The sequence below is a fragment of the Peromyscus eremicus genome, chromosome 1, assembly GCF_949786415.1.
Source record: "Peromyscus eremicus chromosome 1, PerEre_H2_v1, whole genome shotgun sequence".
Lineage (NCBI taxonomy): Eukaryota > Metazoa > Chordata > Mammalia > Rodentia > Cricetidae > Peromyscus > Peromyscus eremicus.
This window is the reverse complement of record NC_081416.1, coordinates 177,749,868-177,754,592: the sequence shown is the minus strand read 5'-3', so window position 1 is coordinate 177,754,592 and position 4,725 is coordinate 177,749,868. Positions and strand designations below refer to the sequence as shown.

Below are 4,725 nucleotides of genomic sequence, written 5' to 3'. Positions count from 1 at the left end.
GTTGTTTATGCACTGACATCATCTCCTGATCTTTATATCTTGTCTCAGCTTAAGCAACTTGAATTAAATTCCTCTGGGCACCATTTGTATCTGATCTCTGCTAAACAACTTGAGCTAACTTCCTTTCAACCCCAGTTGTATCTAATCTCTGTGTGAACAACTTAGTAGGCTAACTTCCTCTCATCACTGTGTTTGTAGCTCATGTATGCCCTAAAGATTCCCCATTTTTGTTTTTTGAATGAGTCCACCTTATTTTAATGCTCAGACTTAGGGCACCTCTTTATGAAGTTTACCCATTTGGCACCCCCTCCTTTTTTTTCATGTCAAACCTAATATTTATTGAGAACACAGGAAATCAGCTGGCAGATCAGCCCTACTTCAATTCAGCAAACTGAGGCCTGGCTCAGTGAAGTGTGGCCAGCCCTCAAGTCATACTACTCCCAGTGAGAAACCAGCTCTGGGAGATAGGCTGTTGACCTTCTAGGCCTAACTGAGGTCTCTGATGGAAGAATGTCTGAAGGCCAGTGTCCCAGCCTGGATTTTAAGGGTACTCAGGTGTTTATAGGGGGGCAAGGAACTGAGCTCAGGCAACAGCTCAGGGTGGGTGTTCAGACAAGCCAGTTGACTCTGCTCCAGGCCAATGGCCTCAGCTGAGTGCTTGTACTTTTCAGAGCCACACTGGCAGGTGAAATACTTGCTCTTGATATCCCAGAATTGGTCACCATAGTCAAACCCCAGCTCTTCTTCAGTCTGGATGTCCCTGGAACTGAAGAAGGTAATGCATGGAGACTGTAGGTCTTGGTGCATCATGAAGCCCTGGAAAGAAATGATGTTGGCGTCACACAGGTGGTTGATGAAGCAGCTGATGTTGCTATAATCCTCAGGGCATGGCTTGCCATCCACACCATTGACACAAGGAATGGACACATTCTTGTATCCTCTAGCAATGTCCTGGCAGATGACCTTTTCAGTACAGACAGCCTGGTTCCCTACCTCAAGCCTAAGCCTACGGTTGAGCTGCAGTGTGAACCATACATCAGGGCACCCTGGGGTCAGGTCCCATGCTGTGTCTCATTTCTTGTTTTGAAGCTCAGGCTTGGCTCCACGAGACAGGACCAACAGAACTTTGTCATGGTAGCTCTCCATGGCAGCGATGTGTAGGGGTTTGTCTCCATGATAGTTGACAGCATGGAGGTCGCATTGGGCATTCAGGAGGACCTCAGCAATGGCAGCACTGCCAGTAAAGGAGGTACAGTGCAGGCAGATGTTTTCCTCATTGTCAGTTAGGTAACATCAGTACCCTGGGTCAGCAGCATCCAGATCATGTCAATATATTTGTGCTCGGCTGCCCATATGATGGGCATCCAGTCCCCACTGTCCTGCGCATTCACATGTCTTGTGCTCAGCAGTAGGCTAACAATCTCCAAGTCCCAAATTTTGGCTGAATGATGGAGACAGGAGGAGCCATCCTCTTCCTTGCTGTAGACACAGCTGCCTAGCTGCACCATGTAATGCACCACCTCCAGGTGGTTTTTCACCATGGCCTCTCTCAGTGGTGAATGTTGTTGCTTATTTATGGCACTGATGTTGGCTCTTGCCTGCAGCAGCACATGACAGTTCTCCATGGAGCCCTTTTGCCTAGTTGCATGCAGGGTGTGTACTTGCTCTGTTAGTCACTCTGGAAGTTGGGGTCTAGGTTGTCTAGCAGCATAAGGACCACCTTCTGTAGCTCTCCCTGTTCCACTGACAGGTACAGCTGCTGTGGGTGGAAATGGATCTTCTTCCACCTCTCTGACTCCTGAATGACCAAAGCCTTCTCCAGGTCTTCATGGCCCGGCCATAGGGGCAGACCCGCAGCTGAGAGGCAGCCCCCATTAGATAGGGTTAGTGAAGACCTGAGCTGTTGATGGTGTCTGTCAGAAGATCACAGGGCAGGTGCCAGGGGCTCTCCATGCCCTCACATTCATGCACTGGGCTAAGAGGTATCTGCTCACTCTGGGGTTCCTCTGAACTGCAGGGGTCTGAGGGAAGTGTTGATCTCCAAGGAAAAGAAATCAAGGGAACCATTAAGCCTAGCAACTACAATCCTCCTGTCCAGGAAGACAAGGGCTGTGATGCCTGAGGAGACCTCCTTGTTGCTGCAGCAGAGCACCCTTTTAATGGCTCCCCACACCTCCAGCAGGCCACTGCTTTGCCCAACTATGATGAGGTTGTTTTGCAGCTCCAAGCTCCAGATAGAGCTGGCTGTGCTGGGGGCACAGGCCAGAGGAGGGAAACTCTTCTTGGGTGCAGCCTCCTCTTCTTGAGAAGCCTGGGCCAGCAGGAATCAGCGAGAGGGTGGGCGCAGGGCCAGGCGCATGGCAGCTAGGCCCTCCTCCTTATACATATGCTGCACTAGCCAACTGAAGTCATAGCTAGAGTCCTTAGAGCTGCCACAGGCTGCCTGGCGCCAAGCCCTGGGTTGAGTAGGCTCTGGGGGCAGCTGCACTGAGAAGTTGGTGTTGATTAAGCAGGTGAGGTCTGGCTTATGCCTGAAGAGGGAAAGTGGTGGAGGCCCTCAGGGGCAGTGTCACAGTGGAGGGCTGTCCCCAGGCTCCTCAGGGCCAGTTTTGCCACCATCCAACAGCTTTTCCCAGTTTTCCTGGGCTTCAAAAGCTCTGCTTCTGTGGCTGTCCTGGCATGGATTGCACTGGGTGCAAGATGCACATGAGGCAGTCCCCAGTCTGTGCGTCCCACATGCAGACTTGGCCTGCCAGGCAGCAGCATATCATCACTAGCCAGACACTCAATGTCCATAAGATACCCTCATAGCACCAACAGCACAATCTCCCTCTCTGGCAGTGCATAGCTGTAGTTATTGCAGGGCAGCTCTCCGCATCTCCACATGCTGCGACCACCAGTGGGCTGCTCATAGTTCCATGGGCAGAGCACCCAGTAGAGGCAGAACAACAGCAACATGAGGACAATGCTGGCTGCCAGGCCAAGCACTGCTGTCATGGGCTTGTGTTCTACCTGGCCCCTTAGGTCTGGCCTCCCACCACTACCATTCTGTGGTCTATTAGAGCCAGGGCCCAGATTAACAAGAAATGCCTGGGGAGGAGTGTGTGTTCTTAGGGCCTGTGCCTTGTCTCCCTTGGGGGCCCTATCTGGGTAATATAGGCCTCTGCATAAGTTGGTTCTTTGACTTCCTGATCCTCGGCTAAAGGCCTGTTATAGGTACCCCAGTCATGTAGGTCCTTTCTAAGGGTAGTGTATGATGAGGAGCATTTCCCTGTTTCAGGGATGTATGGCAGAGGGGGAGGTGCTCCTTCAGGGTGCATAACTCACAAGGTGCAGTGGGGGTGACTTTTACTTTTGTGTCAAACTTGGTCTCTTCACCCTCTTGGTACTTTTTGTTTTCTTTGGCTTCCCCTTGCTCTTGGGGATCTTTTTGGAAAAATTGCATTACCCATAATGAGGGATTCACGTATCCTGTAAGACCACTTGGCCTTGGCTGAACGTACATTCAAGCCCCACATTGAGACGCCAGCTGTGGGGTCCTGTCCCATCAGGAACTTAGGTCACCTCTGAAGAGGTGGTCTGGAACAGAGGAAAGGTAAGTGAACCACTCACCCATTTCCCAGCCTTCCTCTTACCTTGGGACAATCAGACACAGAGGGGAGTCAAGCCAAGCAACAACTCGTTTATTGTTAGGCAGTAAGCCTCTTTTACAGCAAAAACTTCAGAACCCTAAGAGGGGATGAAGGAACCAACCAATCGTTTTAAAGGTTACCCTATGCTCATTTTCTTGTTTACGAGTTGTTTATGCACTGACATCATCTCCTGATCTTTGCATCTTGTCCAAGTTTAAGCAACTTGAGTTAACTTCCTCTGGGCACCATTTGTATCTAATCTCTGTGTAAACAACTTGAGCTAACTTCCTCTCAGCACCATTTGTATCTAATCTCTGTGTAAACAAACAACTTAGGCTAACTTCCTCTCAGCAACATCTTTGTAGCTCATGTATGCCCCACAATCAACAAACAAAATAATACAATTTAAAAGTAGTGTACAGATGTAACAGAGAATTCACTATAGAGAAATGTCCAGGTAAAAAACACTTAAATAGATATTCATTAACCTTAGCCATCAGGGAAACACAAATCAAAACTATTTTGAGATCCCATCTTACACCTATCAGAATGGCTAAGATAAATAACAAACTGAAAGTTTATGTTGGGTTGGATGTGGATCAAGGGACACACTCTTCCATTGTTTGTTGAAGTGAAAACTTTTTTCACCACTACAGAAATCAATATGGCAGTTCCTCAGAACATTGGGAAACAATTTGCCTCAAGATCCTACCACTCTTGGACATAACCCAAAAGACTCCCCATCCCAACAAGGTACATTTGCTCTGCTAGGTTCAGAATGGCTTTATTCATAATAGCCAGAAACAGGAATAAAAACTGATGTCCCTCAACAGAAGAAAGAATAAAGAAATGGTGGTATATTTATACAATGGAGTATTACTCAGCTGTTAGACAAAATGACATATGACATTTATAGACAGATGGAAGGAACTAGAAAAAAAATCATCCTGAAAAAGGCAACACAGACAAAAACAGGCAAACATGATATGTATTCGTTTATGAGTAGATGTTAGCTGTTAAGTAATGGATAATCACATTATAATAAACAGACCCAGAGAAGATAGAAAAAGAGTTCTAGGAGGGATGCATGGAC

The 4,725-nt window shown here is 48.0% G+C and overlaps 1 pseudogene; it reads right to left on the bottom strand.

Annotated features, from left to right (window-relative positions):
• Nucleotides 1–486: 486 nt before the first annotated feature.
• On the bottom strand, nt 487–3,445 carry LOC131902310 (histone-lysine N-methyltransferase EHMT2-like; annotated as a pseudogene).
• Between the last annotated feature and the right edge of the window lie 1,280 nt (nt 3,446–4,725).